A 16,985-nucleotide genomic window follows, 5' to 3' on the forward strand; every position below is an offset into this window, starting at 1 on the left:
AAAAATATTTTCAATTTGTTCCTTGTTCTTTTCTGTTCAACAATGAGGTATTTCCAAACATGTCCTAGAGGGTTAAAAACTACTTTATTGTGATTATATAAAGACTATTTGTAAAACACTTAGATAGAGGGGGAGGGGGGAAAAACACCATTTTATGTTACACACTTCTGCTCGTTTCAAGGAGGAATCAAACAAGTTTCGCTGAAATTTTACATTTCACCTTGGACAAGATTTTTTGAAGCGGGCCACTGATGACATTTTAGCTCCTTTATGAGCTGCCCAACAAGGTCAATGTTTAACATCCAAAATATACCTTAAAACACAATGATTTTGTGCTCAAGGCTCTGGTGTCGGGTACAGCTTTAATAGCACACAAGTGATCAAACTTTCCATGGTCTGAATCACATCCCTACTTCTACATAAAGGTCTTCTTCAAACATTTAGATCAGGTCATCTACCCATTTCTCATTAAAAACCATATTCAATTGAAAATTAACAGCCAGATCTAACCAGCTTCTCTTTAAAACCATCCATCCTACATACAGTCAGGATTTAAAGATACTATCATGATTTTTTTTTAAATAACTGCAGATGCTGAAAATTAGAGATAAAAAGCAATGTGCTGAAACACATAGGTCAGGCAACATCTGTGGAATGAGAAACAATTATTTTGACATTTTCCCATCACTTTGAAGATCCTTCATCTTCTGGAGGCAGTGAAGAGCAGGTTCTCCAGGTTGATTCTAGAGATGAGGGAGTTAGCCATACTGGGGAGATTGAGACATCTGGGACTGTACTCGCTGGAATTTAGAAGAATGAGAGGGAATCTTATAGAAACATGAAATCATGAAAAGCATGGATAAGATAAAGGTAGGCAAGTTGTTTCCATTGGTGGGGGGAGACCAGAACTAGGGGACATACCCTCAAGATTCAGGATAGTGGATTTAGAACAGAGATGAGGAGGAACTGCTTTTCCCAGAGGGTGGGGAATCTCTGAAATTCACTGTTCAATAAAGCAGTGGCAATGACCTCAGTAAATATATTTAAGACAAGATTGGATAGATTTTTACATAGTAGGGGAATTAAAGGATTTGGGGAAAAGACAGGTAGAGACAAGCCTATCAACAGACCAGCCAATGAACGGCGAAGCAAGCTTGACAGGCCAGCTAGTCCATATAGTTAAGTTCTTATGTTTACTGAGTGTTTTTAATAAATATAATCAATTTGTCCTATCTCAAAAATCTTAGCTGATTATATCATACATCATTCCAGATAGGTTTCCTGGGTCATACCTTGTTCATAAATTTTGTTTTGTTATAACAAGATTATGCTGGCATCCAAAGCTAAAGAAGGTTGGCAAGAAAGGCAAAGAGAATGCCACTGAAAACTTCCTAGGATTTTGCTCCCGGTCATGATCCAGCAACTTCTCACAGAAGTGTATGGTGTGAAGTTGAAAATCTGTTATCATAGAGTGCCCAATAGTAGTATAAACCATATAACAATTACAGCGTAGAAACAGGCCAACTTGTCCTTTCTTGTCCATGCCGAACACTTTCTCCCACCTAACTTTTTTAGAACAGGTTACAGGAATTAAATTCCCACAAAACTCAATGTTGTTTTTATTTGGTAATATTATAGACTCCCAGAGCCCGGTTTGTCCGTCACTCCTCTCCCACGGATCCTCCGCAATTCCATCCCCCTGCCACGCTGGCCAGGCTCGGGGGCTTTCCATGTCCGATGGAGCGCTGAGTTTCCCAGGCTGGTTCCTGGGGTGCCGGAGCCGTGAGGATAGCCATGCCTTCACCCTGACTTCCACACGTGAGCCCCGGGTGCCCCTCACTGATGTTCATTATCCAGGCTCACACATGAGTAGACTTGGATTCGAGTGAAAATAAGCACCTCACTATATTAATCAACTCCTACAGGGAGAAAGAGAACAGGTTCTTCTATTAAAATCATTCATCCTTGTCTGGACTCTGCAATAGACTGTCTCTTTTTACATCCCTATATGGTTTAGTCACAGGAAATATAACTCAATTTGTGCTCTGGAAATGCTTTAGAGCATAGTCTTTGCAGTGTTGGTATTCCTTTCCTGCCTGTTTGCTTTGGCAACCATTGCCATACATGTGGCAGCCTTTCAGGGCTTAAAATCAGGAATCACACTCCCATTCAGTGAATGCATGTTTTATTTTTAGTACACTATACACTTAAATAAATTTCAATGAGCAGCATAGAGCCCCACCTTAATGTCTCGTTGAGATCACCTCATCTCAAACCACATGCTCAGATCAAAAGGAGTCAAAGGCCTCATTAGATAGTAGAAACAAATTATGCTGCGAAAATGCAAGTTCACCAAACCTGGAAGTGCCCACATCCCTTCCCAAACTTTAACTTTGCTCCACCCTGTACTGATGCTTATGAATCTTTCCAGAAGTACACATCTTTCCCCTCCTGCTGACTGATGTTGATAAACTGGGCAATCTTCCAAGTATGACAGCAAATTCCCCAGCATGGGTCAAAGTTTGAACAACTGCAATAGTCTCCAAGGATTAAGTCAAGGAACACAGAGTACTGAGAGAGTGCCGCGGTAGATTTCTTAGATGAAGTAATGAAGAGGTTAAGATGCCCTTCAAAATGGATGCAAAATATCCCATGGTTTTATTTCTATAAGTAAGGGAGTTTCTCCTTCACGTACTGTCAAACATCACTAAAATTACCTGGTTATTGTCACATTGTGGTGTGAAGAGCCAAATGTCCAAGCAGGAAAGCCTAGTAACAACACCACTTGCATACTGTGTCACGTAGACAATTAAATTTCAAATGAAAAGATACTTTCCACCTGAAAACAGCGGGCCACTTCGGCAGAACAATACAGGATGAATGGCCGTCCTCGTTAACCATAATCCCTCATGCACCTGTATTTCCCAGAGTGGTTCCAGCTATGCGAGGGATTATGAGAAACCAAGTCGGCCATTCATCCCACATTGTCCCACCGTCACGACGTGCCGAAGCACGGGGGGGGAGGGGGGGGGTGGGTGGGTGGGTTTGGAGGAAACGGGCGACCGGGGTGAACTTGCGTAACGTGTCATCAGTTGGGGCCAGGATCTCCTAAATTGCCAGGGAGGGCAAATTCCTGGGACTTTGGACTGCTGTGTGATAGGCACGGGAGGTCTTGAATTCCCAGGAATTTCACCGGGACAAAGTAGGGTCACCATTCCCCTGCGGTGTGAAAATGGCTAGTGATTACTTTTCAAAAGCAAAAGAGTTGAGGAATCCTGTACAAAAACAAGCACATATTGTTACTGAAGCAAATACAACAGTAAATGCCTAATTTCTTCTGAGTTAGAATCAGAATTTATTGCCATGAACATGTGTCACGAAATTTATTGTACTGTGTCAGTATTAATGTGAATTAAACGGGCTAAATTGCTATAAATTACATATCTGTAAATATACTATTTAAAATATATAGAAATTAGTACAAAAGAGGTTAGAAAGTGAGGTAATGTCTGTGGTTCATTGTCCATTCAGAAATCTGATGACGGGGGTAGGAGCTGTTTTTGGACCATTGGGTGTTCATTTTCAGACTTCTGTACCTTCTTCCTGACAGTAGCAGTGAGAAGAGGGAATGGCCTGGGTAGTGAGGATCCTTGAAGACAGACACTGCTTTCTTGAGACACTGCCTCTTGTAGATGTCCTTAATGGAGTGAAGGTTAACGCCCATGATGGTGTTGGCTGAGTTCCGTATTCTCTGTAGCCTTTTTCTGTCTTGAGCATTGGCAACTCCATACCAAACAGTGATCCAGAATGCTCTCCACAGTACATCTGTTGAAATTTATGTCTTTTTGGAAGAGGGGAAATTAGCCTCTCTTTATTGGTAGGTAGAGATCTTAGCATTAATATTAATCCTAAATGTTATAATATGTTGATCATTAAGTAATACATATCTTATTGATGTTATTTGAAGAGTACTGCACTAAGAAACATCAGGCCACAATCTCCTACCATCAGTGACCTCATCACATCTTGCAATCTCCTTTCACAGCATCTAACTTCACTGTTTCCAAACTGGGCACTGCCCAGTTCTACTTCCAACCTGATCCACAAGCCCAATTGCCCTGGTCGACCCATTATCTCCTCGTGCTTTTGTCCAATTGAACTGGATTCATCACACCCAGGGCTCCCTTTTGTCCCCTCTTGGTCCAGTCTCTTCCACCTACATCACAGTACATCCGATAAATACATTTATTTTGGCCAAGTACCTGAATAAATGCCATCTAAGTGCACAGGCAACACTATTACTGGGACTAATATGCTCAGCATGTAGAAACATTCATAAACATGGCCAAAATATGTTATGAAGAGACAATAAACTGGGGGACGGAGCAGCTGAAGGTCATCATTCCAGTCTGGCAAACACACATTATAACTCCTTACATGGTGCAAATGTTTACCTTCCAAGGTAAAGAGCCTTTTCATGTGGCTGATGCATGTGCAGCACCAAGACTGTTAACCTGGCTGAGGAAAGCTTAGATGTTCAATGGACTACAAGCAATGCATCACAGCATTTTCTGTTCCGATTTCAGAGATCTGGAATACATTACATACAGCTTGAATTCACCGCATACTTGGAAAAAAATAATGGAATAAACTACAGAAAATGAAGAAAACGGGAAGGCTATAGGGATGGAAAGTTAACTCGACAGGTCGTTCAAACAGCCAGTTCAGGAACAAAGCGAATGGCTGCCTCATTTATAGGATGACAATTTAAAAAACCGAGATGTTTTCTCATGTGGTCAGTGACTCGACCTGTGTCATAAATTTTCTGGTACACAGAGATAAGTCTCGTAAGATGCTGCTGATCAGCAAGTTTTGAGAAGTGTCTAAAAGAACAGTAAAGAGACTTACAGCCATGCCTCAACTTACATTTTGCAAGACTATGGACATCAGGAATGTGCAAGAGGCCAAAATGTAAAAGGTGCAAGGATCACAGGGATGTGTGGTTTATTGCAGGGTTTGTAGGGGGTCAAAGTCACAGAGCAATGCCAAGAAATAAAAATGAAGAATATTAAAATTGAAGGATTATCAGATCTGCAGTCAGTGTGGCAATGAGAGAATGAGATCTGCTGCAAGTGGAGAGAGCAATATTTTGAAACGAGTTCAAGTTTAAAGACAATGGAAGATGGGGAGTAGGGCCTGCAAAGGATTGAAATGAAAGCAAAGACAAATGAAAGTTTAAAGAGAAAACATGGATATATACATTACAAGAAATGCTAATGCATGTGAATGAGAAGTATTTGTCTATTACTTCAAGTTTTTAAAAAATCAGTGAATCAGCTGGGAACTGACTGAGAACTTTGGTGGAATTTGGGACTTGTGGATGGGGAGGGTCTCATATTATTATGAGAAAGAATCTGAAAATAGATTTCAACCTATAAACAAGGCATCGCTTTATCCTGGCTACTGCATACAAGAGCAAATCAACTATGCCCTAAATCTAAAATCTTCTTCCACCCACATCCTGTGAATACTGGCAAAGGTGAAAAATACAAAGGTAAGAGAGAGTACTGGCTCTGCTCTGCACTTAGCCTGATGCTGGTGAGATTCTAAAAAGGACAGAACTGATTATATTTAATACAGAGGCAGAATCACCTAATCAGTAAATGATGCTCTTTGGTCTGTCTTCCAGCAGAGAATCAGTGAGGGAATACTGCCACTGACACATTCCAGGCTGCAAGACTATGCGCTAAGGGATGTACTGAAGATTGATGCAGCAAGTCCAAAGCTTTGTGGAAAAGGACCAGAGTCTAGGTTTCTTCTGCTACTAGGCATTGAGCAGCTAAGCAGTGGGGAAGTCCCTCGAGCATATGAAGCAGGAGTAACTCCAGGAGGCCACATTAATTGCAACAATGATTGGCATTACAATGTATGGTAATGAAACTTGTATAGGAATACGACACCAAGAATGCAAAAAGTGTTTGCACCGTTTTATTTTATATATTTTTTAATGTGAATACATTTTTAGGTATGAAATGCAAAAACAGGGCATTTAGCCCTGAGTTTAGCTCATGAGTTTTTCCTAACTCAACCATCAGCATCACTTCCCAACCTTTACTTCCCCATGAATTTCATTTAAAAGCTACTCTTAATGTTAACATCTTGCACTTCATCCAGAATTCATCTGAATTTCCCATTCGATTTCTTTGTGACTCGCCTATTAATCTCAAGGTCTGGCAGGCCACATCAGCCACCAGGTTTACCAGCCAGTGGGCCTCTTGGAAAAATAGACCATCATGTAGAGAAGGGAGAATGTACAATACTTGGTATAGTGAGAGCATTATAGGGAGATGTGCAGTCAAGACACTGCACCTCAGTGAGGATGGAGACTGGGATCTGGAACTGAACTCCTTTAGCCATCTGAGCAGCAAAGCAAGTCACAGTTCTTAAAGAATAGGGATTAGCCCAGAGGATGCCTTTGGGGACAAAATGAATGTCACCTATGGAACTTTGCTTACTATGCACAGATCTCTTCCTGCCCTTTCTCAAATGCTGTAAATACTCATAAATATGATACAGACTTACAGACTACATGCCATGTTATGAGGACAAGGTGAAAGTCCTTAGCAAATGGCCCTAACTGCAATTTTTCGTAAAATGAAGACGTCATCTGCGCATGCACCAGAAACTTCTAGTGCCATTAGTAATATAGTCCAGAAGTTTTATTGTACTGTATAATCGCCTCCTGGGCATGGATTAACTTAACTCTTTAAAAACTAATGTACAGAGCATTGAACAAGTATAGCATGTACCAAGGCAGCAATAAAACATCTCGATTCTAGTCAATATTAAGAGCAGATCTCAACATATTCACTGCATTTTGTTATTTGAAAGGTCTTTCCATTTTCTCATGCTCCAATCAGTTCCAATTCCAACATCTAAATGTAACAGTAAAATATCCCCTATCTTTAACTTGATCGAAATGTATATTAATTTATTTTTACTTGCATCTGAATCATGTTTAGAGTGAAAATTGTACAAAATTATACTCATTCCATGCATTAAAAAAACTTTTTAAAAGATAAGTTGAAATAAAGGAATGGGGGAAGGGAGGGCAAAGGTTGGGTGTTTTCAGGCTGGTGTTATCAGCACACAAGCAAGGATGGCTTTATCTGTACACAGGACTGATCATATGCCCTATTAAGCATGCAAGAGGCCAGCACCATGCAGGATTCACTGATACAAGGGGTTACTGAATGCTGTCAAATCTAGCAGGATTACCAAAAGCTCATGATTGCTACTCCTAGCTGGCTTTGCTCCGAAGAAATTCAATTTACTCATGCAAAGTTACTCTTCTGTCAGATACAGCGGACAATATTGCCTATTGACCCTGACTAATAATAGTAAATGTTGGACTGGGTGTTTCAGCCCATTTCGGAGTTCAACAGTTCCACTAACAGACATGGTAACATTTCTCTCTCCATAGATGCTGCCCAATCTGTTGAGCACTTCCAGATTCAGTTTTAATTTTAGATTTTCCAAAGCCATCTATTAAAGATTTGGAAAGCTCTCTTACACAACATACTTGTTCAAAATGCCAGGATTCAAGTACTGTTGCTCACAGCTGTGTTTTTGCCTTGAAGTTCGAGAATAAGGCAGGAGCACACTTCAATCCAATCACTGGGCATTCTCCTCCATCAACCCTTACAAAGGGGGGGAGTCACGTGATGGAGTAGTGGCCGGTAGGGGAACTCCAGCCCTCTCCAGAAAAGTTTAAAAAAAGATAGAGAAAAAGCAAAGGCACAAACTTAAAAACCAAAACAAAGTGAAAGTAAAAGTGTGAAGAAAATGGCAGCGAAGAAAGAAAAAACAAAAACAACGGGAAGAAAAGAAGAAGGAAAGACGTCGGAAGAAGAAGGTGAAGGCCTTACCTGTCCGAAGAGGCCCGCCGCGGAGAGAGAGGCCCGCTCCCACAGGTCAGTGGAGGTCCCGAGCTCGGGACTACAAAAATGGCTCGCAGAGCCGAGTAAAAGTGCGCAACTGCGCATGCGCGAGGAGTCGTGCATGCGCGATGCGTATGAAAAAAAACACACTGACGGGAGGGGGGAACAGCTGCGGAGTTGATCTCCACAGCTGAGAGAGACACCTGCAGCACAGCAGCAGGTGCAGAACACAGACAATAACGACAACAAGAAAGAAGAGGGTAAAAAGAAAACAAGGAAACAACAGATGGTCAACCCAGAGGAAGAAGACGAAGAACAGAAAGAAGTGGAAGAAGAAGAGAAAAGCAAGACAATGGATGTAACTTTTTTTAAAGAATATATGGAATCAGTGAAAGAATGGCAATTACAAGAATTTGATGAGATAAAAAGAATTAAGAATGCAGAAGAAAGAATGAATAAAATGGAAGTGGCCATATCAGAATTGGCAAAAAGAGTGGAAAATATGGAAAAACGAGAAACATTTGTAGATATGGAAGTAAAAGACTTAAAAGAGAAATTAGAAGAATCTAATAAAAAAGCTAAAGAGGGACAGGAGCTGTTAGCTCAGAAGATAGATATAATAGAAAACTATAATAGAAGAAATAATATAAAGTTAGTGGGCCTTAAGGAAGATGAAGAAGGCAAGAATATGAGAGAATTTATAAAAGATTGGATCCCCAGGGTCCTGGGAAGACCAGAATTACAGGAAGAAATGGAAATAGAGAGGGCACATACAACTTTAGCCCCGAAACCACAACCGCAGCAAAAACCAAGATCTATTTTAGTAAAATTCTTAAGATATACAACAAGAGAAAATATATTGGAGCAAGCAATGAAGAAAGTAAGAGAGGACAAAAAGCCACTGGAATATAAAGGTCAAAAAAATTTTTTCTATCCAGACATAAGTTTTGAACTCCTGAAGAAGAAGGAGTTCAATACAGCGAAAACGATCTTATGGAAAAAAGGATATAAATTTATGTTAAGATACCCAGCGGTACTTAAAATAATTATTCCAGGGCAACAAAACAGACTATTCTCGGATCCAGAGGAAGCAAGGAAATTTGCAGAACGACTACAAAACAAGCAGAGAGATGAAGACATGTAATAAGAGTAAAAATGACCACGATCTATATGTATGTGTGTAAAGGGGTATATGTGTGTATATATATATATATATATAGTGTGCATACATGAATGTATCCGTATTTAGAGGAAAATATATAGTGTATAGACAAGAATTAATAAGGGAGGGAAATGGAATAGAGGGAATAAGGAGGGAATTAAAAGAGTGATCTTTGTTACATATGAAAATTGAAATCTTTTCTGGGGGGGCTGGGTGGGGAGGAGTTACGGTCACTGCAAAATCAGCTGACGTTTGCGAGTGAATTCGCAAATCCAAATGGAGAGGGGAGATGTGGTTGCCCGACAAAGGATAAAGGCCAACTCAGGAAGGGAAAGGGATAGTGGGGTTAAAGAAATTTTAGATAGGAGAATAAGGGAAATGTTTGATGTTTTAGAAATGTTGTCTTATAAAGTGTTCAAAACAAGAAAGCTGAAATGGATAAGAAGGAAAGGTGATGATGAGGAAACGGAAAGGAAAGATAAACAAAGTATGAAATGGCTATGTTGAACTATATCACTTTAAATATTAACGGAATACATAACCAAATCAAAAGGAAGAAACTGCTAAATTTACTGAAAAAAGAAAAAATTGATATAGCATTCATGCAAGAAACACATTTAACTGAATTGGAGCACAAGAAATTAAAGCGAGATTGGGTAGGACACGTAACAGCAGCATCGTACAATTCAAAAGCAAGAGGAGTCGCTATATTAATTAGTAAAAATGTGCCAATTAAAATAGAAGAGGAAATAATAGATCCAGCAGGGAGATATGTAATGATAAAATGTCAGATATATTCGGAGTTTTGGAATCTACTCAATGTATATTCACCTAACGAAGAAGATCAAAAGTTTATGCAAGATATTTTTTTGAAGATAGCAGATACGCAAGGGAACATATTAATAGGAGGGGATTTCAACCTGAATTTGGATTGAAATATGGACAAAACTGGGAAAAAAAATTAACAGAAAGAACAAAGTAACCAAATTTATAATTAAATCGATGGAAGAAATGCAACTTTTGGATTATATGAAGGAAACAACACCCAAAGGAAAAGGAATATTCATATTACTCGGCTAGACATAAAACATACTCAAGAATAGACCTATTTTTGTTATCAGCTCGTATGCAAGATAGAGTGAGAAAAACAGAATATAAAGCTAGAATATTATCGGACCATTCACCCTTAATATTGACAATAAAGTTAGAGGACATCCCTCCAAGAATGTATAGATGGAGATTAAACTCCATGTTACTCAAAAGGCAGGATTTTAGAGAATTAATTGAAAGACAAATTAAAATGTATTTTGAAATAAACACGGAGTCAGTGAAAGATAAGTTTATACTATGGGATGCAATGAAAGCGTTCATTAGAAGGCAAATAATAAGTTATGTAACCAAGATGAAGAAGGACTATAATCAGGAAACAGAGCAGTTGGAAAGGGAAATAGTAAATATAGAAAAAGAATTAGCAATGAAGGAAGATACAACTAAAAGAAGAGAATTGGCAGATAAAAAAATAAAATATGAAACACTACAAACATACAAGATGGAGAAGAATATAATGAAGACAAAACAGAAATATTATGAACTAGGGGAAAAAATGCACAAAATTCTAGCATGGCAGCTTAAGACAGAACAAGCTAAGAAAATGGTATTGGCATCAAGGAAAAAAGACAAACAAATCACATATAATCCAAAGGAGATCAAGGAAAACTTTAGAGAATTCTATGAATAATTATACCAAACTGAAAATGAAGGGAAAGAAGGGAAAATAGATGAATTTCTAACTAAAATTGAACTACCAAAACTACAAATAGAGGAACAAAATAAATTAACAGAACCATTTGGAATAGTAGAAATACAAGAGATAATAAAAAAATTACCAAATAATAAAACACCAGGAGAGGATGGATTCCCAATAGAATTCTATAAAACATTTAAAGATTTATTAATTCCTCCCCTCCTGGAAGTAATCAGCCAGATTGATAAAACACAAAGCTTACCAGATTCATGTAAAACAGCAATAATTACAGTAATACTAAAGCAAGGGAAATATCCACTCGCGCCAGCGTCATATAGACCAATATCTTTACTTCACACAGATTATAAGATAATAGCTAAACTATTAGCAAACGGATTAGCAGAGTATGTACCGAAAATGGTAAATCTAGACCAAACTGGATTTATTAAAAAAAGACGCACAACAGACAATATTTGTAAATTTATTAACTTAATTCATGCAGTAGAAGGGAGTAAAGCGCCAACAGTAGCAGTTGCTTTAGACGCAGAGAAGGCCTTTGACAGAGTAGAATGGAATTATTTATTCAAAGTATTGCAAAAATTCAGTTTACCAGAGAAGTATATTAATTGGATTAAAGCATTATATAAGGGACCATTGGCGAAAGTGACAGTAAATGGATATGTATCAAAGCAATTTAACTTAAGCTGGTCAACACGGCAGGGATGCCCACTATCACCTTTATTGTTCACGTTAGCTATAGAACCACTAGCAGAATTGATAAGAAGAGAAAATAATATAAAAGGGATAAAAATAAAAGACAAGGAATATAAAATCAGTTTATTTGCGGATGATGTTATAGTATACTTAACAGAACCAGAACTATCAATAAAAGAATTACATAAGAAATTGAAGGAATATGGAGAAGTGTCGGGTTACAAGATTAACGTAAATAAAAGTGAAGCAATGCCTATGAATAATGCGGATTTCTCAAAATTTAAGAAGGAATCACCATTCAGATGGCAAATGTAAGCAATAAAATACCTAGGTATACAAATAAATAAAAATCTCGGCCAACTATATAAACTCAATTATTATCCACTAATGAAAAAATTACAGGACGATTTAGAGCATTGGAAAGATTTACCACTAACACTAATAGGAAGGATAAACTGTATTAAAATGAACATTTTTCCAAGGATATTATACCTATTTCAAGCATTGCCAATACACTTGACAGAGAAATTCTTCAAGGAGTTAAAGAAAATAATAAGGAAATTTTTATGGAAAGGGGGGAAACCGAGGATAGCACTAGATAAATTAACAGAATGGTATAAACAAGGAGGCTTACAACTGCCAAACTTTAAAAATTATTATAGTGCCGCACAATTAAGATACCTATCAGATTTTTATCAAACAAGGGAAAAGCCAGATTGGACTAGATTAGAATTAGTTAAAATAGGGGAAAAGATACCTGAACACATATTATATAAATGGGATGAAAAATTGGTACAACATAGAAGTTCTCCAGTATTACATCATCTACTCAATATTTGGAAGAAGGTTCATGTAGAAAGAAATAAAACAAATTATCAATTACCAAAACTAATATTGACGCAAAATAAGTTACTCCCTTTTACAATAGATAACCTTTCCTTTAGAGAATGGGAGAAAAAAGGGATCAAAAGAATAGAAAATTGTTTTTCAGAAAATAGATTATTATCCTTTGAACAAATGAAAGATAAATACAATATAACTCAAGATACAGCGCTGGCATATTACCAATTGAGATCCTACTTGAAGGACAAATTAGGAAGTAGTCTGAGTTTACCAGAGGGAAGTAACTTTGAATATGTGATTACAGATACAATGATAATCAAAAGATTTATAACAAATATGTATATTAAACTGCAAGAAAAGGAGAATGAGGAAAAAAATGGTAAAACTAAACAAAAATGGGAACAAGATTTAAATATAAAGATAAAAAAGGAAACATGGGAGAAGTTATGTTCTGGAACGATGAGAAATACAATAAATACGAGGTTACGTATGATACAATATAACTGGATACACAGGCTATACATTACACCTCAAAAGTTAAATAAATGGGACCCAACAGTATCTGATAGATGTTTTCGATGTAAAAAAGAAATGGGAACAACAATTCATGCAATCTGAACATGTGAGAAAGTAGAAAAATTTTGGGAAGATCTAAACCAAATATTAAATAAAATGACAGAAAACAATATACCAAAGAATCCAGAGATCTTCCTCCTAAGGAACATAAAAAACAAAGAATTTGGAATTGATTTGGAGGATGCACAAAAAAGATTTGTTAAGATAGCTCTAGCCGTAGCAAAAAAATGTATTATGTCAACCTGGAAATCGGAAGATAATTTGAAAATAGAACAATGGTATATAGAAATGAATAAATGTATTCCATTATAAAAAATAACATATAGTTTAAGAAATAATATTGAAATATTTGAACAAATATGGGAGCCTTACATGAAACACAATAGCAAAAACCTACCGGGGACATTCACTACCTAAATTAACGAAAGGAGAAGGAAATGAAAAGAATTGACTCAGTGGAATTTCTTGTTTATTTTTATTGAATGACAGCATTGTTTGACTGGTTTAATGTATCCTAGATTTTGTACTTTAAATGGACGGGAGGGGGGAGGTAGGGAGGGTGGGATGGGAGGAGGGAGTGGGGGGAGAAAATGGCACTGTATATATTTGAAAAGGAAAAAGTATGTATCATGGTTAATGGGATTTATGGTGTGAAAAATAAAAAATTAAATTAAAAAAAAACCCTTACAAAGCCATTATACCAGAGGTTTATCCTTTTTCTTTCCACTCACATACCACCTTAAGTAATTCTTTACGAACCACAGAGCACCTTTGGCATATTGCTCAAGGGTTAGTAAGGGATTACTTAAGGAAGTATGTGAATGGAAAGAAAAAGATTGAGAACCACTATTAAACGGATTTAACATGCATGCAAAAGAAAATCCAAGACCAACTTTTACAGCCCAAATGTCAACTCTGCTTGACCCTCATGTCAAAATTAATTTTATTCATTTGCATTTATTGATGCACCTTTGATAGTAAAATGGCTCAAGACATCACCTTCACCATTATCGGACAACTATTGACACATAGGCAGAGAGCACTTATGCAAAATAACAAAAAGGTTTTGTAAATGTAACTTTGACGGACATTTTATAGCAGGAGGGAAGAATAGAATAGGACTTAGTTATAAACATGAATAAAGATTTAAGAGCTCGAGGGCATGATGAGAGAGCAGTCAGTAAAATACGCAATTCAGGGCTTCATAAATAGATCAGATTACAAAAGGAGGAACGTTATGAAAGACTGGTTAAGCAACTTTTTTTAAAAGTTAGGATCTGAAACATATTGACAGTTGAGATGGTGAAAACAGTTTTTTCTTTGGCTTGGCTTCGCGGACGAAGATTTATGGAGGGGGTAAAAAGTCCACGTCAGCTGCAGGCTCGTTTGTGGCTGACAAGTCCGATGCGGGACAGGCAGACATGATTGCAGCGGTTGCAGGGGAAAATTGGTGGGTTGGGGTTGGGTGTTGGGTTTTTCCTCCTCTGCCTTTTGTCAGTGAGGTAGGCTCTGCGGTCTTCTTCAAAGGAGGTTGCTGCCCGCCAAACTGTGAGGTGCCAAGATGCACGGTTTGAGGCGATATCAGTCCACTGGCGGTGGTCAATGTGGCAGGCACCAAGAGATTTCTTTAGGCAGTCCTTGTACCTTTTCTTTGGTGCACCTCTGTCACGGTGGCCAGTGGAGAGCTCGCCATATAACACGATCTTGGGAAGGCGATGGTCCTCCATTCTGGAGACGTGACCCATCCAGCGCAGCTGGATCTTCAGCAGCGTGGACTCGATGCTGTCGACCTCTGCCATCTCGAGTACTTCGACGTTAGGGATGTAAGCGCTCCAATGGATGTTGAGGATGGAGCGGAGACAACGCTTGTGGAAGCGTTCTAGGAGCCGTAGGTGGTGCCGGTAGAGGACCCATGATTCGGAGCCGAACAGGAGTGTGGGTATGACAACGGCTCTGTATACGCTTATCTTTGTGAGGTTTTTCAGTTGGTTGTTTTTCCAGACTCTTTTGTGTAGTCTTCCAAAGGCGCTATTTGCCTTGGCGAGTCTGTTGTCTATCTCATTGTCGATCCTTGCATCTGATGAAATGGTGCAGCCGAGATACAGTACAGGTCAAAAAAAAACATGATGAGCAACTGAAAGAAAATAACTAGTGAGTAGTGAGGCAAAAGGAAAAGAATATGGGAAATGTGTATGGTGGCAAGAAGTCACCAAAAACTCGAGGTGAATGGCCTCTTCCACAGATGCTCATACAACTCCCTTTGAAGAAATCTTGCATCTCATTGGTAGGATTCCTCACAAGGAACAGGAGGTCAGAACCAAGAGGCCACCCCAGTTTCCTGTTAACCTGTAAAGAATTTTTAAAAATGCTGGAAATACTCAGCAGATCAGGCAGCAACAGAGAAACAATTACCGTAATATACTCGTTATACGTATATTTTACAAACCAGGTATCCCCACCGCACATTATATGCATGCGCGGTATACAAGAATATTTTTATATGTTGAAAGAACATGCACAATTAATAGCGGGCGTGAGAAAGATGCACTGGCAATTTATAGCGAGCGTGGGAATATAATAGTGGGCGAGGGAATATCATAGTAGCATTGAAAGAATGCACACAATTAATAGCAGCCATGGGAAAGACGCACTGGTAATTTATAGCGAGCGTGGAAAATTTTGATCTTGGGAATATCTCTGTACTAAATGCCATGATATTCCTATAAACAGGACATTCTGACTAGAGCCTTGCACCTTATCAATAGGCCATTTCATGTCAGGCCTCCGCCTGGAGGCCAGCTACAAGAGCGGATCTCAAACTTAAAACTTACCTTTCAGACAACACCCCTAAAAGGCTGCTCCAGCATCCCATTCATATCGAGAGGTGCCTTGTAGCACCCTCTGGAGCCAATGGAGGCAGGGCACCTGGTGCCATAGCGCCACCCGTCATAAATACGCAGTAGAGCAATGGCCGTCTTCCCTACCCATAATCCCCTACACAACTGGAACAGCTTTGTTCCCAGAACAGTTCCAGCTACGTGGGGGATTATGGGTAGGGAAGATGGCCATTATTCTACTTCATTTTGAGCTGCAGAGAGCAGCCTCAAAGCCCGAAGCAGCCCGGTGAGGCAGTCACAGCCCACACCGGCCACCCCCTGACAGCTCCAGCTCCCCCGACCTTTAGGGGGTCATGGAGGTAGAGGAGTGAATGAGGAGAAGGGTCACAGGCTGACAGCATCATCAGCCTGTCTCTAACCAGCTGCTTGCAGCGGCTATACATTCAGGTCAGGCGGCAGAGATTATCCTTCCCCAAGAAAGGTTGGAATCGACGCCTTGGAGCCAGCCACAGGGCATTCAGAAAGGTAAGTTTTTAGGTACAAACTGCTATTGCCAGTCAGAATTTAGAATACTACACCCGTGCATTATACGCATGTGCACATTATACAAAAATATATATTTTGACATAATTTATGATTTTCTGCGTGTTATATAGGTGAAAATATGGTAGTGTTTCAAGATGGAGATGCTTCAGAACTGGAAAAGACATTTAAAAAATGCAGGTTTCAAGAATCAGCACGACTGGACTCTTGGGATTACTGTAAAATCTCTGTAATCCAGAATTCAATCAACTAAGCAAGAAAAAAAAAGGAAATAAATAAATATAGATACAATAAAAAAAAAAGAATAAATACAAATTTTAAAAGTTTGAAATTGTAAAAGTAAGACACAAACCCTTGGTGAAGATGGGAGCAAATATTCAGCCAGTGGAACACCATGGTCGTACCCTGCCTGCAAGCAGCTTGTTGAATAAAGTGGCATTGCTGAGGATGAAAAGCTGGTTGATGCCGCACACCACTGGAGTGAGTCTCCCTATCCCTGCCTAGCAGCAGTCTTTATCTTTATTTGTATTAATTATATTAGCATGGTTTTAATCTGTAAACAAGGTAGGAGGTTGATTATGATGGCAACACTGTTACAGCCCCACACTGTTACAGCCCCACACTGT

General features: G+C 38.8%; 1 protein-coding gene across 10 annotated transcripts in view; it reads right to left on the bottom strand.

Annotated features, from left to right (window-relative positions):
* Positions 1-16,985, bottom strand: part of LOC138764928 (serine/threonine-protein kinase 38) — a 132,087-nt gene that overhangs the window by 90,956 nt on the left and 24,146 nt on the right. The gene's annotated exons all lie outside the window — the stretch shown is intronic.

The sequence above is a fragment of the Narcine bancroftii genome, chromosome 5, assembly GCF_036971445.1.
Source record: "Narcine bancroftii isolate sNarBan1 chromosome 5, sNarBan1.hap1, whole genome shotgun sequence".
NCBI lineage: Eukaryota > Metazoa > Chordata > Chondrichthyes > Torpediniformes > Narcinidae > Narcine > Narcine bancroftii.